The sequence below is a fragment of the Mesoplodon densirostris genome, chromosome 18, assembly GCF_025265405.1.
Source record: "Mesoplodon densirostris isolate mMesDen1 chromosome 18, mMesDen1 primary haplotype, whole genome shotgun sequence".
Classification (NCBI taxonomy): Eukaryota; Metazoa; Chordata; class Mammalia; order Artiodactyla; family Ziphiidae; genus Mesoplodon; species Mesoplodon densirostris.
Window position 1 is genome coordinate 64,832,079 of NC_082678.1, and position 19,128 is coordinate 64,851,206.

General features: G+C 38.7%; 1 protein-coding gene across 1 annotated transcript in view; it reads left to right on the forward strand.

Annotated features, from left to right (window-relative positions):
- Positions 1 to 19,128, forward strand: part of CA10 (carbonic anhydrase 10) — a 524,382-nt gene that overhangs the window by 271,612 nt on the left and 233,642 nt on the right. The gene's annotated exons all lie outside the window — the stretch shown is intronic.

Below are 19,128 nucleotides of genomic sequence, written 5' to 3' on the forward strand. Positions count from 1 at the left end.
TCATGAGCCTTTGTATTTCTGCTGTTTCAATTGTTACTTCTCCTTTTTCATTTCTAATCCTGTTGATTTGAGTCTTCTCCCTTTTCTTCTTGATTAATCTGGCTAATGATTTATCAATTTTGTTTATCTTCTCAAAGAAACAGCTTTTAGTTTTATTGTTCTTTGCTATCATTTCTGTCATTTCTTTTTCATTTATTTCTGATCTGATCTTTATGATTTATTTCCTTCTGATAACGTTAGGGTGTTTTTTTGTTTGTTTGTTTGTTTTTTGTTTGTTTGTTTGTTTTGGTTCTTCTTTCTCTCATTGTTTTAGGTGTAAGTTTAGGTTGTTTATTTGAGAGTTTTCTTGTTTCTTCAGGTAGAATTGTATTGTTATAAACTTCCCTCTTCAAACTGCTTTTGCTACATCCCATCAGTTTTGGGTCATCGTGTTTTCATTGTCATTTGTTTCTTGATATTTTTTGATATCCTCTTTGGTTTCTTCAGTGATCTTTTGGTTATTTAGTAGTGTATTGTTTATCCTCCATGTGTTTGTATTTTTTACTGTTTTTTTTTCCTGTAATTGATATCTAATCTCATAGCATTGTGGTTGGAAAAGATAATTGATATGATTTCATTTTTCTTAAATTTACCAAGGCTTGACTTGTGACACAAAATATGATCTATTCTGGAGAATGTTCCATGAACACTTGAGAAGAAAGTGTATTCTGTTGTTTTTGGATGGAATGTCCTATAATATCAACTAAGTCTATCTTGTCTAATGTATCACTTAAAGCTTTTGTTTCCTTATTTACTTTCATTTTGGATGATCTGTCCATTGGTGAAAGTGGGGTGTTAAAGTTCCTTACTATTTTTGTGTTACTGTCAATTTCCCCTTTTATGGCTGTTAGCATTTGCCTTATGTATTGAGGTGCTTCTATTTTGGGTGCATAAATATTTAGAATTATTATATCATCTTCTTGGATTGATCCCTTGATCATTATGTAGTGTCCTTCTGTCTCTTTTAATAGTCTTTATTTTAAAGCCTATTTCTTCTGATCTGAGAATTGTTACTCCAGCTTTCTTCTGATTTTCATTTGTATGGAATATATTTTCCATCCCCTCACTTTCAGTCTGTATGTGTCCCTAGGTCTGAAATCGGTCTCTTGTAGACAGCCTATGTATGGGTCTTCTGTTTAGGTTGATTAGGAGGCTCTAGCTCACTCATGCAAGGTGGAGGGAAGGGTACTGTAGTTATAATTGGAATGCAGGGCATGCCTGCCACAGCAGAAACCAGTGTGACGTTACAACAGCCTGAGGCATTCCATGTGTTCTCCCGTGGAAGTTGTCCCTGTATCACAGGACTCTGGCAGTGGTGGGCTGCACAGTCTCCCAGGGCGGGTGGGTGTGGATAGTGACCTGTGCTTGCACACAGGATTCTTAGCGTTTCATGCCCATCTCTGGAGTCTGAGCTGATAACCACGGCTCATGCTTATCTCTGGAGCTCGTTTAGGTGGTGATCTGCCTTCTGTGTGCAGACAGGGAAGGAATCCCCTCTCCTCACTCACCCCTTCTTGCCTCTCAGGCAGGTCCAGAAATTGTCCTGGACTCCCTCCTGGATAGCTGTGGTGCACTAGCCCCCTTCAGGCTGCATTCACGCAACCAACCCCAGTCCTCTCCCTGGGATCACACCTCCAAAACTTGAGCCTTGGCTCTCAGCCCCCACCCACCCTGAAGGGTGGGCAGACAGGCCTTTCACGCTGGTGAGGGCTGGTTGGCACTGATCCTCTCTGTAGGAATCTCTCTGCTTTGCTCTCTGCACCCCTGTTGCTGTGCTCTCCTCTGTGGCTCAGTAGCTTCCCCCTGCCCACGCCCTGTCTCTGCCAGTGAAGAGGCTTCCTAGTGTACGGAAAATTTCCTCCTTCACTGCTCCCACCCCCTGGTGCAGGTCCCATCCCTATCCTTTTGTCTCTGTTTGTTCTTTTTTCTTTTGCCCTACCCAGGTACGTAGGGATTTTCTTGTCTTTTGGGAAGTCTGAGGTCTTCTGTCAGTGTTCAGTAGATGTTCTGTAGGAGTTGTTCCACATGTAGATGTATCTTTGATGTATTTGTGGGGAGGAAGGTGATCTTTATGTCTTACTCCTCTGCCATCTTGAAGGTCCCCATATTTAGAATCTTTACATCTCAGAGATAATAGAGTTTTATGAGGGAGTCCTATGGTAGAAAGAAGCCCACTTTCTAATCAATCAGAAATAGGAGGTGAATAAGTAGTGGAAATGAAGTTATGGAAAATTATAATAGCCTTGGGAGAAGAAATCTCTGTTCAATTCTAAATCATTGTGATTGTAGTTGCACCTTCAGGAACTTTGGATGTGGGAAAATTAGATCTGAGGGAACAAAGGTATTAGTTGTTTGTTGCTACATAAAATATTACGCCAAGTCTCAGTGGCTTGAAACAATGAGTACTTATTATCACACAGTTTCTGTGGGTCAGAAATTTGGAATTTGCTTAACTGGGGTTCTGGCTGAGGCTTTCTCAGGGAGGGGCATTCAGGATTTTGGCAGAGGCTGCAGTCATGTGAAGGATTGCCTGGGGCAGTAAGGCCCACTTTTAAGATGACTCACTTATATGACCATTTGCAGGGGACCTCGGCTCCATACCACAGGGGGTCCTCTCTAGGTTGCTTGAGTATCTTCATGACATGGCAGCTAAATTTCCCTGGAGTAAGATATCCAAGAGAGAGAGTGAACAAAGAGAAAGTTTCGCTGCCTCATATGATGCACTCACCAAAGCCATCCTATGCTAGACCTGCCATAGAAAAGTGCCACAAACTGGGTGGCTGCTGGGACAACGTGAGAGGGTAACATTGACATATATACACTACCAATGTAAAATAGCTAGCTAGTGGGAAGCAGCTGCATAGCACAGGGAAATCAGCTCGTTGCTTTGTGACCACTTAGAAGCGTGGGATAGCGTGGGATAGGGAGGGTGGGAGGGAGACACAAGAGGGAGGGGATGTGGGGATATATGTATACATATACTGATTCACTTTGTTATTCAACAGAAATTAACACAGCATTGTAAAGCAATTATACTACAATAAAGATGTTTAAAAATAAGTAAATAAATAAATAAATAATATCAAACTTAAAAAAAAAAGAAGCTATAGAAACTTATTTTCTCACACTTCTGAAGGTGAGAATTCCAAAATCAAGGTGTCAGCAGGGTCATGCTATATCTGAAGGATCTAGGAAGGAATCCTCCCTTGCCTCTTCTTTCTTAGCGTCTGTTAGCTGCCGGCAACCCTTGGCATTTCTTGGCTTACAGATGCACCATTCCAGTGTCTGCCTCCATCTTAACATGGCTATCTTCCCTCTGTATGTCTGTTTTCTTATAAAGACACTAGACATTCGATGAGGGCCTATTCTAATCCACTATGACCTCATCTTAACTGATTATATCTGCAAAGACTCTATGTTCAAATAAGGTCACATTCTGAGGTTCTGGGTGGACATGAAATTTCTTTTGTGAGGAGGGGTACATATTAAACCCAGTACACCCACCATCACTTCTGTTTTATTCTATTTGTTAGAAGCAAGTCAGTAAACAGCTCACTCTCAAAAACAGAGAAATTAGACTCTGCCTTTTAAAAAGAAAGAGGTATCCCCAAAATAGTGGACATATTTTAAAACTAGCACAGGGACAAAGTCATGCTTCTATACTATATGTCCTTTATGCTGGGCTTTTCTTGTGTCATGTGCAGTAATGTGGCCCAGTAAAAACAGAATATTTACCATCTTATTTAACAGTAATTCATACCTGAAAAAAGGTCATTCAAAGTGAATTCTCAAAAAGGTCATTCAAAGTGAATTCTCAAAGTGAATGAAAAAGGTCATTCAAAGGGATCAAATTTTCTTTTAAAAAATGAATAAAAAGATATTTTGGATTTTATATTGAAAAATTACTAAAATAAATGTATTATACTTAAACTTGAAAAAAAAGAGTTTATAAATATAGTTGTACTAATTCTTAAAACAAATAATGGTCTTGTTTTGTTTCCCCCTTGGTTTAATGTTTCCAACAAAATCATATGATTTCACAACATATCCTTCACTTTAAGATTGACTTTCCCAGCATAATCATAAAAAGAGCTATTTCTGCAAAATTCAAGGATTTTTATCATTATTTTCTAATTATTTTGTTACTCATGGTATTCTCTTCTATATGCCTAGGCTGTCATTGTACTTGAGGATTTCTTCTTCAAATAATGCTTACTTATGTTTCTGCCACATCATCATTCGTCAATAATTCTGCATGTGTTTCCAGCCATTCTTCAACACCATATGTATATTTTTATTGGAGTATAATTGCTTTACAATATTGTGTTAGTTTCTGCTGTATAACAAAGTGAATCAGCTATATGTATGTATGTGTATGTATATATATATATATCCATATCCCCTCCCTCTTGAGCCTCCCTCCCACTCTCCCTATCCCGCCCTTCTAGGTCATCACAAAGCATCAAGCTGATCTCCATGTGTTATACAGCAGCTTCCCACTACCCATCCATTTTAAATTTGGTAGTGTATATATGACAATGCTACTCTCTCACTTTTTCTCCCCCTTTCCCCCATGTCCTCAAGTCCATTCTCTACATCTGTGTCTTTATTCCTGCCCTAACACTAGGTTCATCAGTACCCTTTTTTTTTTTTTTTTAGATTCCATATATGTGCGTTAGCATACGGTATTTGTTTTTCTCTTTCTGACTCACTTCGTTCTGTATAGCAGACTCTAGGTCCATCCACCTCATTACAAATAACTCAATTTTGTTCCATTTTATGGCTAATAGTCCATTGTATATATGTGCCACATTTTCTTTATCCATTCATCTGACGATGGACATTTAGGTTGCTTCCCTGTCCTGGCTATTGTAAATAGCACTTTTTTTAACTTTATGAAATCTTCCACTTGGGGGGAAAATTTTAATTTACTTTAAAATCAATTTACACAGCATATTTATAAGACTGTATATGAGTCAATGAGAGACTTATGTTGACATTGACTAAGGCTCTACTCTTAAGTGGATACTGATTTTGAATGGCGACTGATTTTTATAAGTGGTCAATTCAGTAATGGATATGTTCATGCAATTGTGACTATACTTCTCTCTAAAACCCTGTAAGTAGAGGCTCCAATCATGAAAACCCAGATAACAAGGACTCTCTGACATTTTTTTCTCCTTTCTACAGGTCTACCCCTTATCCCACTAAATATATCATTAAGATCTTTCAGTCTTATTTAAAGCAATACTGTAAAAAATAAATAGCATTAGATAGAATTACTTTGGTATATTGTTGTAGGAAAAGGATAGTGTATATAACCGGAGACTGTTAGTAGGACTGAATTGCATCAGGAATTTCTTTACTGAAGATGGGCCTACATCATTTCAGATAACCAGAAGATGTTATGATGCCTTGGCTCTAAGAGAGTCTTCATGTGGAAGAAAAAATCAACAAGCATCAGATGATTCTAGTTTAACCTTCCCTGTAGCAGAGGTCTGGAATTTGTTTTTTGAAAGTTCCTTCCAGACAAAGTCTTGAACCAATGTTCAAAGCAATTAAAGTGACAAAATAAATAAAAGTGTGTCTTGTCTTACAGATACAATGGTTTACTTTTTTTTGAAAATTTTAATCTTTCAAAAATTTATTTTTCCAGATATAATACATATACATTGTACAAATTCAAGAGGTATAAAAGGGTATTTAGTGAACAAACAAGTCTCTCATCTACCTAGTTTCCCCTCCTAAAGGCAACCATCCAGTTTCTTGAATATTCTGCCAGAAATAGTCTATGCATATATATACACACACACACATACAAACACACAAAATTGTATTCTTTTTTCCCCACACACAAAGTATACCATACTGCACACACTGCTATGCAGCTTTCTTTTTCAACATAATGTATCTTTTTTAACATCTTTATTGGAGTATAATTGCTTTACAATGGTGTGTTACTTTCTGCTTTATAACAAAGTGAATCAGTTATACATAAACATATGTCCCTATATCTCTTCCCTCTTGCATCTCCTTCCCTTCCACCCTCCCTATCCCACCCCTCTAGGTGGTCACAAAGCACTGAGCTGATCTCCCTGTGCTATGCGGCTGCTTCCCACTAGCTATCTATTTTACGTTTGATAGTGTATATATGTCCATGCCACTCTCTCACTTTGTCACAGCTTACCCTTCCCCCTCCCCATATCCTCAAGTCCATTCTCTAGTAGGTCTGCATCTTTAATCCCTTCTTGCCCCTAGATTCTTCATGACCATTTTTGTTTGTTTGTTTGTTTTTTAGATTCCATATATATGTGTTAGCATACAGTATTTGTTTTTATCTTTCTGACGTACTTCACTCCGTATGACAGTCTCTAGGTCCATCCACCTCACTACAAATACCTCAGTTTCTTTCCTTTTTATGGCTGAGTAATATTCCATTGTATATATGTGCCACATCTTCTTTATCCTTTCATCTGTTGCTGGACACTTAGGTTACTTTCATGTCCTGGCTATTGTAAATAGAGCTGCAATGAACATTTTGGTACATGACTCTTTTTGAATTATGGTTTTCTCAGGGTATATGCCCAGTAGTGGGATTGCTGGGTCATATGGTAGTTCTATTTTTAATTTTTTAGGGAACGTCCATACTGTTCTCCATAGTGGCTCTATCAGTTTACATTCCACCAACAGTGCAAGAGGGTTCCCTGTTCTCCACACCCTCTCCAGCATTTACTGTTTGTAGATTTTTTGATGATGGCCATTCTGACTGGTTTGAGATGATATCTCATTGTAGTTTGAGTTGCATTTCTCTAATGATTAATGATGTTGAGCATTTTTTCATGTGTCTGTTGTCAATCTGTATATCTTTGTAGAAATGTCTATTTAGGTCTTCTGCCCATTTTTGGATTAGCTTGTTTGCTTTTTTAATATTGAGCTGCATGAGTTGTTTGTAAATTTTGGAGATTCATTGTTTGTCAGTTGCTTCATTTGCAAATATTTTCTCCCATTCTGAGGGTTGTCTTTTGGTGTTCTTTATGGTTTCCCTTGCTGTGCAAAACCTTTGAAGTTTCATTAGGTTCCACTTGTTTATTTTTTTTTATTCCCATTTCTCTAGGAGGTGTGTCAAAAAGGATCTTGCTGTGATTTATGTCATAGAGTGTTCTGTCTATGTTTTCCTCTAAGAGTTTGGTGGTGTCTGGCCTTACATTTAGGTGCAATGGTTAATTCAAAGGCTATGTGTTTAGAGTGCTGCCAATTTGAGAAGATTTCTGAGCCAAATGTTAGGGGCCCAGCCATCGTAAGTTGCCACCTCTCAAGAGAGTGGCTCCTTCCCACAGCAATCCACTCCAGTCTCCACCTACCCACTTGGAATGTGCTAGGTGCTTGGAGTTCCCTTGCTGGCTTCAAGAAACAGACTGCCTCGGCTGTTGCAGATGTCTCATGGTTAATTTATCTTGTAGCTGTTTTTATACCTTCACTCTAGCTTAACTCTGGATGAATTTGGCTGCACACTTTAGTATCTCCATCAATCCCAGCTTTAGTTCATACACAATGGATTTTCAGCAATTAATGTAGTCACAGTACTAATCATTCGCAGGTAACTTAACAAGGCTGTGTATAAGCCTTGCTCCACTTCTGGAAATAACCCATTTGCGGCCTCCACTCTAATAATTTTTCTGCAAAAGCAACAAATTTTTGCTTCTCTTTCATAGGCTTATTTGTAAAAACTGAAAGCCAGCTGAAGATAGGGAGTGAAGTTAGTTCCATGCACTGCTATTCTTCTCAGACTGAATGCTTAAACTTTAATTGCTTATTGATTTATTGATGTGACTTTTACTAAAAGCAAAGATTATTTAATATGCATGAAAAATAAGTGATTAGTTATATATATATATATATATATATATATATATATATATATATATATATATATATATAATCTTTGTGTAAGTTCATATGTGAGAGAAAGTTTTGTGCCAATGGTGCCTTATTTTTACAGGGATATGTTTCCAACAGGTAAATGTAATAACTACCAACCTTTTAAAGTTACACATAGTACAGCTCATAGTAAATTTCAACTCTAACACTCCACGCATTCTGAGAGTAAGTGCAGAGTTATCTGACATTGCAGTACTCAATCCCAGTCGTGTCTAATGGATACATGAGATATTTTGATATTTCTGCAGCTGCTGATCACAACATCCAGCTCTTTAAATCTCCAGATTTTCTTTCTAATTGTGTCAAGTTGTCCAAAACCAGAATCCCTTGTCCAGAATCAGTCAATTTTGTCCTATTCTAATAGCTGCCCACTTCAAATCTGTCCTCCTCTTCCTCTTCATTGATGGAATACTGATTTTGTTTAGGTGGTCTCTCTCAGAAAACATGACTGCTCAGGGGACAAAACCCAGATAGTCTAAGACCATAATGGTAATCTCATACCCCTTACAAGTGACTGGCTTAGAGACAGTTACATGACCTTGTTCAGGCTAGTTAGATGAGAAACTCATGGAAGGCACTCATGGGAAATGTTCTCTTGCTCTTAAAAAGAGACACAAGGGGGAGAGAGTACTGTCTCTTCCTCTAGTCATTGGCATGCCTGGATATGATGCCTGGAACTGCTGATGAAGCAAAACCCACAAAGGAAGACAGGGCCACAGAGAGGTAGGATCAGAGCCCTGATGTACCCTGCCTGGAGCCTTCCCCACCTATAGATGTCTTGCACTGTGAGATAATAAATCTCCTTAAATTTAAGATGGTGAGGTACAGGTTTTCTGCCAATGTAGCCAAAATAATAAATCAACCCATGTTGTGTACTTCTCTTGGAGGGAACTTCTGTCCATGTTTACATGGAGATTTTGAAAACTAGCCAAGTACCCAGTCTTCAGAGTGCAATGAACAATTACCTCATCCACTTTCTCATGAATCCGTGTGCATATATCCTGCTATTTATCCTATTTACTGAGTCTTTTTAGTGAGTTTGTCTGCTTACATTCACATTGGAAATTCCTTACAGAAGAGTCAGATCTGCATCAGAAATAGTACCAAGGACACTACTCAATAAAATATTTACCAGCAAAGAAGATGCATTCTTGTGAACATTGGTTTATTGGAGAATATGCTGTTAGAGGTAATACAATAGCGTGGATATGTGTGGAGGCCATGAGACCAACAAAGGGGACTATAAAATCCAACTATCATTGTATACACACAGTTAAATTCACATATGATGGCAAATATAAGTGACACATGGACTGAAGACTCAACGTTTGGGTAGGAGGGTGAAGCCTTGACTTTTCGCTGCTACAATAAAAGAAGGGGAAGGAACCAAGAGAGCACATCCTTCTTGATGAGGGTCAAAAGGGGTTCCATATCATACAAGAATCTGGTCCTTTCCAGGAAATCAGGACCCTGACTATATGGCTGACGGAAGTGAAAACCATTACCTTCTCTCTCTACTGCTATCACTTAGACCTGCAGAATATTAATTCACCTCTACTTCTGAGCAACCACATGGGTCTCACGAAGTGGACTCAGCTCTGTTTTGCTTTCTGTTTCTCAACTGATAAACTGTGAGCTTATTCTCACAAGATCTACCTCTGCTGCTTTGATTTCAATGTTGATCTCTTTCATTTAAGATATCTGTAGTAATAGGACACATTTTTGGACTGTGGTTCTGGTGTTTTGCCTCCATACTCAAAACCTCCTAGCCTTCTCCCTCATGTAGTCAGTTCCTCTTGACAATGCCTTTATGATGTGTTTCCCATTTGTGCTTTCCTATGTACTTGTATAATCCATGGGAATCTCAGACCCAATATATTCAAAACTAAAATCTTCCTTCTCATCCTCAGGCTTAGACTTACTCTCCAAAGTCAAAAACATAAGAAAGAGCTGTACTCCCTTCCAAGCTCTGTATCATTATAGCCACAAGGGATTTTTTAAGGGCATTTTTGTCCCAACTTGAACTCTAAACCCAATGAGAGATTGGGATTGGGTTCAAAGCTCAAGTTGGACAGAATGTCCTAATAAAATGATCAGAAGAGCTGAATTCGGCCTTTTGGCCCATGTCAGACATCTAATGAATGTGTGTCAAGTCATCCAGACACACAGCAAGCATGAAAGAGCATCAGCTTTGGAATAAAGAAGGCTGGATGTAACCCTGCCTTGCTAGCTTACCGTCTTGAACTAAAGAATAGTCAATAGGTGATATATTCTGTATTGAGCACTGTGCTAATAAGTACCTTACCTGCCTCATCAGTGAGATCAGTACTATCATTGACCCCCATATTGCAGGTAAAAATCCTGAGGCTTAACATGACTTTTCCAAGGCCATACAGTTAAGTTTTAGATCCAGTATTCAAACCCAGTTCTGCCAGACACCAAAGATGGCTTCTTAACCACTATACCTTATTTACTTTATCTTTGTGATCCCAAGTTTTTATCTGTAAAAGAAGTCCAAGTGCTTATTTTCCAGGGTTAGTGTAAGGAATAAGTTATACTGTACAAGGAAGGTACCACAATGTCTGACACTGAGGAACACTTCATCTAAATGGTAGAAACCCATTGCTCATTGCCTGGTCCCATGTTGCTAATTCCCAAAATTGATTTTCATGTGAATTCCTCTGCTAAAGCTCTATTTTGTGTGTCTTTTGAAGTTTTCCAAATTTCTTTCTGTTTCAATCTTCCTTTACGTTTAGGTTCTTGGTTTATTTTATTTTAATTATGTGATTATAGTCGAGCCTATAAGCCCCTCCAGAACCCCTATTATTACTTTTTATACCTAGTCATTAGCTCATGCCTGGACCAAAGTAGCAATTTACCTAATATCTAATGAAAAAAATAATGATTTTTGTCATTTGCATATTAACTTACCTCTTCTAAAAGATAGAACTTTTTAATTGCATCAGTCTGTACATGATAGGAAAGCACAGGATATATTCAAAGCCTGTTGCTTCTTGCTTCTTTTACTCAACAAGGAATATGTAATTAACCAAGGACTATGAATCCCTGATTTCATGCACTTGTGTCTCCCTGTAACATTTTTAAGGGCCTGCTTTGTATCGGATACTGTGTGAGGCATCAAGCCTACAAATGTTATTAAAACAAGATCTCTGCCTTTAGGAGGTATGTACACAAATTCATAGGGGAAAAATGAGAAATTAAATTTAAATAACTTTACTATTCATAGAATTCTATAAAGACACAATGGTGGTAGATGGGAAGTAGTGATTCCGTCTTTGATAGGGGAATTGGAGAAGGGACAGGCAGGAGCAGGGTCACAGAAGGTGCTAGAGGGCTAATCGAGAGACTCCCTTGAGGAGACTTGTGTATTTTCCAATCATCTACTGTTGGGAAGTATGGCATATGTATATAGAGATGTTTGCTATGTAACTGGTGAGGGCACTTGCTCTGTCGTGGAATGTGTCATTGAATTCCTATGGAAGTTTTGATAATGCATCAAGTCATTCCAGAAAATAATTGTCAGCCTTCAAATAAAATAAGAAACAAGGCTCTTTCACTCTGAGTAATAACTGTATTCAGCTCCTCACAGCAATTAAGCAGTCACATCTCCTATAATTGAGTTAGTACACAAGCCACTGCATGTATTTCTCAGGACTTCTGAAGCCTAGAGCAGTTACAAGAGCTGTACTTCCCTAGGGGTTTGAAAGCAAATGGGAGTTGATTTAGAAGGTACTAGTTCCATCAGGATCTTTCCTACAATAACTTAGCTAAGACAGCATGAATATATATCTAAAAGACCTAGACTAGAACCAATACTCAGACAAGACAGTTTAGTGAGAAATGCCCCAGATTCAGAACCCAGATCCAGGATCCCTGATTCCAGCCTGTCATTAGCTTCTTCTGTTGACTTGGAGGTATATCAATTACCTCTCTGGGGCTTAGATTTTTTAAATATGTTAATAAATATTTATAAAATGAATGAATTAATGGATGAATGTAAGATGAGGATCATAATACTTGCACCACCTACTTCATAAGAGTTCTAAACAAGGTAATTAATTATACATTGAGAAGATAAAATGCTTCAAGACATTTGCACTCCAATTTTAAAATCGGTGGTGATAAATATCACTTTAAGGATTTCAGAGTCTGAAAATATGCTGATTCTTTTGTGCTTGGTTAGGAGAGAAGAAATGTTAACCTGAAGCACAGGTGTTATATTGCATATCTATAATGCATTAGATAATTAGCTGGTTGGAAACGCCAGCAATCTAGCCTCCCAATGAACCAGACTCAAAAAAATATTTAGAAGATGTAAGCAATGGACAGTTTTCAATGACAATGAAGTAATGACAAATAATGATAATAATCCTCATATAGATATACTTGACATATAAAAAATATCTTACATTCTCACATTCGATCATGCGCACATAAAAGACACTATTTCTTTGAAGGTTGGTGTTCACTGTTTTTAGGGCAGCATTGTATATGTATATACTTTGGGTTAAAAGAGGCCTGACTTATATCAGCTGCATGATCTTAGAAAAAGAATTTGTAAACTTCAAGCCACAATTTCCTTCCATTGATGAAGTGGATCTAACTTTTCATACCCAACATTATATGGTGTCATAAGAATTAAATACAATTTTATATAGCATCTGTCAAAGGGTGGGGTGGACCATAAGAAATGTAAGATCTCACTTCCTCAACCCTACTGTAACTGGTAGAGGAGAATCCTACTTCCATTATCAATTGCCATGATAATGCCAAAAGAGGAGACATAATTTCTAGAAATTCAGTTTGCAAAGGAAAGCTGTACAAAGGTCTGCTAATCCTATTCTTTCAGTGCTGCTTCTTTGAAGAATTTTCCTGAAGTGTTGGACCTTACACAGCACTAATCTGAATCCTTTCACTGAATTTCTGCCAAAGATATTTGTGTGTGTGTGTGTGTGAGATCTGACCTCAAACCAGTGTATATGTACCATTTCTTATGACAATATAAATGTTCACACAACACTTCATTTCCTAGTTCCCAGACTCATATTCCCCTTCCCTCCTTCATTATCCCTTTACTCTCCGCTAACTGTTTTACTTCCTGGGTAAAACCTTCCAGTGAAAGGAACTAAGTATATCCAAGAAGAATTAAAACAAAAGACAAGATCCTCCCTCTTTCATACTCACATATGTTCACTTTTGGGGAGGAGTTTTCTCACCCTTATCCCTCTCTGACAAACCCCACCCCACCAATTATCTCAGTTCTCTGTTCCACCACAATTTATTAACATTTGGCACAGATAAAATACAATTATTTTTCACATGTCCATTTTCCTCATACACTGAGAGATCCTTGACCATGGGGTTCACCGAACTCGACACAGGCACTCCACAAATGTTATGCTGCAAGTGAATGAGTGAACCTATGTATGTTTTTCCACTCTGTTTTACTACCTAGTGGGAATGCATGTGGGCAAGATAATAAGGGGGCTCCCTGCAGGCTACTGTGAGGACCTGGGTTACCCAGGTGCCACACGCCCTGTCCTTTTGCTACTTCACCTCTGCTCTTAGACTGCTTGGCCATGGCTGCCTCCACCGCGGGAGTGCTGACTGCAAAGGAGGACCCTGACTTCTTGAAAGCACTGACTTTGCCTGTATGCTGGCTGCTGGTGCCTTTTTTCAAAGTGCTTTTACATAGAGCATCTCACTGGATTTACAAAGGAGTTATAGGATCTTGGTGAAAAAGATCCCAAGAGAAGTAATGACATTTTCCCTTTACAGTCTGTTTACCTTGGACAGCAAGAATAACAGATGAGAGGTAGAGAGCCAACTTTCAGTCTATGGAAAGGATGCTTTTCTTTTTGGTGAAGTCAAGAAAGGTTGTAGTAGTCCTATTTATGTTTGCTTCTCACAGTCCCTTCCAAGTCAATGAGTGGAAAATGTGGGTTGAAAACCTGCACTGAGAGATGTGTTTATGGCAGCTGGGAGTTTATATCTCTTAAATCTTTCCTAATTGTTTTTGCCATTCTACTCATACTCTTCTTTTCCCTCCTCTTCCTGGCTTTGAATCACCACCATCATCAATACCACCATCGTGACTTTGTTCATGCTCTTCCTTCCATCCCTATCTGGCTAATGCTTTCTCACCCTTCTACTTCAAATGTCCCTTCTCTTACCTTCTTCATACCCTTCTTTGTGCTCCAATAGCATTTGTCTGTTACACTCTTATAGCACTTAGCGCTAGCATTGCCCATTCTGTTGGTTAAGTGGCTGACTCTCCACCTAACTCAAAGGCAGGTGTTATATTTTAGATATCTTTTTATAAAACACATAAAGTACTTAGAGTATTGTCTGTAGGCAGTAAAACTCAATACCTGTTTGGAGTTATTATTGGTGGTGTTAACCCCCTCCCATTGCTACATTCCCTGGTGCCTAGAAGGTAGAATGTGAAATGTTTATTTTGTTGAATTGAAAAATAACAAAAATGCCTTTCTTATAAACCTAATTACATCTTAACTTATGTTAGTTTGCTCTTACTGTCTCTGCTGGCTCATAGTGAGGCCCAGGAGGAAAGCCGGAGATCATATTGTGAATAACAGGCATGGAAAGATAGAATATTTAAGAAATACAGAGTATTGTCAGCAGACCACGGTTCCACTTTGGAGGAGTCCCAAAGTAAATCTTGACTTGCAAAATACATGGATCTAGGCAAAGTGGCCTTCTTCTCAAATATATAGTCCAAGGCACAGCTTCAACTCCAGTCCAAAATTTGCCAGCTTCTCCTCAAAGATTCCCCCCACCCCTGTCTCCAACACATGTCACCCTTGGTGGTTGACTATCATGTCTTCAGGTGGGAGGGGTTTAGACTTCCCACAAGTTGAAGGTGATATCACTCCAGGAATAAACAACTCTCCTGAGGAGCTGGTGTCCAGTGGTAAAATGTTTGTCTACAACCCTCTTGGACAACTGGGATGCAAGATCAGATTGTTTTTCCCACTCTTTTGAGAACACTCTCACACTCTACCTATGAAAGGATAGAGTAGTAGGGTGGTAGGTTCCACTCCCATAGCACAACCTCACACTCTGTCCAGCCAGCTGGGCCCCTGGACCGCTCTCTACATAGAGGAAACAAAGGGGAGCTAATCTTGCTGGCCCTCTGCTTGTAAATTTCCTCAATAAAGTCTGTTTTTGCATCACACTGGGGTGGTTTCCATTACCTCCAGTCCTCATCAATGACTACCTTTAATTCCTTTGTAACCATATGAGAGATGAGTTTCATCAGCCCCTTTTAGCAGTTGAGGAGCTGACTGTAGCTCAACTAATTTAAGTAACTTTCTCAAGGACTCATAATAGCTGAAGAAGAAAGGATTCAAGTCCAAGCTTGTCAAACACCAAAGCCTTAGTGCCTTGCCACCTGCCTTATATAGCAGGTGTCCATCTCCACAAGGATGGGAAATCATGTACTATGGGAGAAAAGGATCCTCTTGCCAGCCCAGATCCATATATTCTGCTGGTCTCTCTGAACCTGCAGTTGAAAAGGAAGTGAAACACTGGTGGCCCAAGTTTATTATGATCATCTGAACAGCAAACAATTTCTCTTTCTTTTAAGTAATTGCCACTGTATGTATCATGCTTTTGGGGAGCATGGACAGAGAATCCAAGGAAGGAGGCAGCTTCATGAAGAGTGTCTATTATTATCCCATTTTTCCATGAAAACCTGGAAAGTGCTATGTGCCATTTCACTTTATGAAACTGAAGTCTGAGATAATCTCTAAATCATACTCATGTATCACATGTTGCATTTCAAAGGGAAAGAATATGCATTAAAAAGATTTGCTCTATCTTAAACCTGCCTCTGAGCATCCAAGATCAATGTAGAGGCTGATTAAGTTCTGCTTTATAGATTTCTGCAGTCAAGTTCATCAAGGCACCCATTTCTCTTCCTCTAATGATGCTGAACCCCAAGCTCTTCCCTGAAGTGTTTTAATTTTCACTTGGTCATTGTGAGAAGACAGTGATTTAATGAACTGCAAATAGGAAAAGAAATTACATAAATCATCTTTGTATCCTTTTCCATGGTCTTACCATGGCTGTTCTTTCATCATTAGGGTGCCTCCAGTGGCTTCTCTGTACCCAGCAGTGGAAGTTAAATTAAAAACCACAGTTTCGGCAATGTAGCACAGCAATAAAACCATAAAATCATTAGTATAAATAACAAAGATTAATTAGTGTCAACATGGCAAAATATTATTTTATTCTGTATTATAATAATTCTCCTAGCTGATTCTTGTTAGATATTTTTAGAAAACCGTTGTCTTCTAATATATATATTTCATGACTTCTAACTATCAATGCAGATATTACAAGGCTAACTTCCAAGAAGAGACTACCACTCAGCATTTTTTTTAAATTCTCTGGCAGATAGTCTTGCCTTTCAAAATGATAAGGTAATGGATTTGAGGTTAGAACACAGCTCTGTGTTTCAAAGGTAGCATTGAAAATTAGTGAAGTATTAATTCAAGATTAATCAAAAGTACTAGACCTTTAGTAAATGCAGTGTTTTTTGCTTAATTTTGAATGGCCCAATTTGAGTCTTTCAATTTAGCTAGAATTTTGATCAGCTGGCTGGAAGTTGGGAGAACAAAAAAGAGTTAGAAAGAAAGGCACAATCCTGAGGGTAAATGTTTAAAAACTCATCAAATACTATTGAAAAGTAAATTATTAATCTGTGTCATATTGGAAGAAAGAGTGCTGACAGGAGAAGGATAGGGTGCGTTGGCTTGTCTTGGCATCTCAGGTGGTGGCATTACTGAGATCTGCCAGTGAGAACAGTCAACCTGCTTTCCTTTCAGAACAAGCCTCTCTTACTAATGTCCAAGGGAAAAGCCTGGATTCCCAAAGAACTTTACTCTCACCTCACAGCAGAGGCTCAGAGAAATGAAGGAAAGGGCAGAGAAATCAAATCTGTTTGACTCCAGGATTCCCATGTAAGTTAATCAACTCTGAACTTTGATCCTACTGAAAGGGTAAATTCTACCCATTCCAGAACCTCTCATGAGGCTGGGGTTGCCCTGCACCTTTCTCTCACAAAATCTTGGATCTCAGAACTAAAAAGGTCCTCAGAATCATTCGTTCATACTTCCTTGCTTCCATCCAAAGCACAGATTATCTCTACAGGCGGCCAGTGCTGTATGATTATCTCTAGTGACAGGAAACTCACTTCTCACCAACACCACTCATTCCACTGTTGCTTAGCTCATACTGTAAATTTTTCCTTATGTTGTTCATAATTTCTCTCTAGTAATCTGATCCTTGACTTCAATCTCTGGAGTTTAAACATATAATCAATATCACTATTCTGCAAGCCACTATTCTACAGCCAGCGCAATGTTCCTGAGTTCTTCAGATTGATCCTCAGTGGTTATCAAGCAATCTGCCATTGACCGTACTGCTCAGCTTCCAGGCACCAAGGTAAAATGAAAAGAGGCCAGGTAGACCTGGTAACTAATTCTGTCCCTGCTGCTTACCAAATGTACCCTCAGGTCCATCATGAGCATCTTTAAGCCTCTGACTCCTCAACTGTTAAAAGGGGTTGTATGAAGAAAAAAGGATATAACTGTGCAACATTTTCTTAGAACACACTTGTAAACACATATTTGGCAAACATCTCACCCTGTAGTTTGTATGAAACTATCTGTTCTAAAATCACCAGGTTATGCATTGTCAAGCTACCCTCCCTAGGAGGGTTATGTGTCAGAATATTCCACATTTGTATTCCTCCTCCTTCTAAATTATTGTTAATCATGTTCAAGGAATTCTGTGTTACTATAGCTTCACAAGAACCAATGAGGCAGCACTATTTCTGCTTCCATTTTATAGATGAAGAAACAGAAGTGAGAAAGTCCCTGCCCAGGTCATACTGGGCAAATGACAGAGCCATGACTCAAACCCAAATCTCTCTGACAATGGGTACATCAGAAGGTTCTGAAGCATCTAGAATTTGTCCTGGGGAAAATGGAAACCAGAATCTGATAGTAAAGCTTCCTCTTAAAGGAGCAGATTCCCTTTTCCAGTTCTTATCAAGGAGAGAGGAAGCTTGGAATGTAATTGTGTTAGGCATCAGTGTCCTATCCAGCAGCCACTCCCTTCCTTTTTTCTTGATAATAGAATCTGGATTTTCCAGCCCCTGGTACTAAATCATGGTTGGTCTCAGCTTATAATGGCTTTCACATTTCTTTTAGTCAGATGCTCCCTTTGAAATTAGTGGCGCCCTTATGACCCAGTTCTGGTCAATGAAAAAAAGAAAGGAAACATGGAAGAGCTTCTAGAAATTATTTCCTCTTTAATTTTTTTTTTTTTGGAAAAACAAAAGAAAGTTTATTTTCTGCCCATTCATTTGTTTTCAATTTGTAACAACAAAGTGTGAGGATGTGATGTTGGGAACCATTGAACCAATATTGAGATAAAATGTAAACACACAAAACTTGGGAGGATAGAGGCTGAATCCTTAAAGATACTTTAAGCTGCTGCTCTGACCCTGGAATCACCTATTCCTTGTCACTTGACAGCACTGTTCATGGTTCTAAGTTGCAAAATCATAGCATCCACTGTGGCTATTTCGAGTAAAAAACAATAATTTTTAAAAGATGTTAGCTGACTCACAGACTCTGCAGGAGGACCAGAGAACTGGGCTTTGAAACTACAGAGATAAAAATAATGTCTAACCATGTCAGGGGAACAGTTTTCGTGAAAACATCACTGTCATAATCATTGCCCCTCATCCCCAGGGTTGCTCATGCCTGAATGCTATAAGCTCTGAAGAAGTAGAAACCTACACCACAGTGATCACCAGCATAGTGAGAGCCCACACCTGACTACCTCCTCACATTGCCCACTTTTGAATCCAAGTATTACATGGGTACAGCCAATTGGCAGAGGCCAAGTCTCAGACCTGTACATTAGCTGCAAGGGAGTCTGCAAATAGAAGTTTTATGGTCCCTATTCTTGAGAAGGGCAGACTTGTAATATAAAACACAACCAAAATATAGAGAGGATATAGGACAGCCACAAGAGACAAATATCCTTAGAATGAGATAGTCACTTGCCATGATCTCTTTTTTTTTAAACATCTTT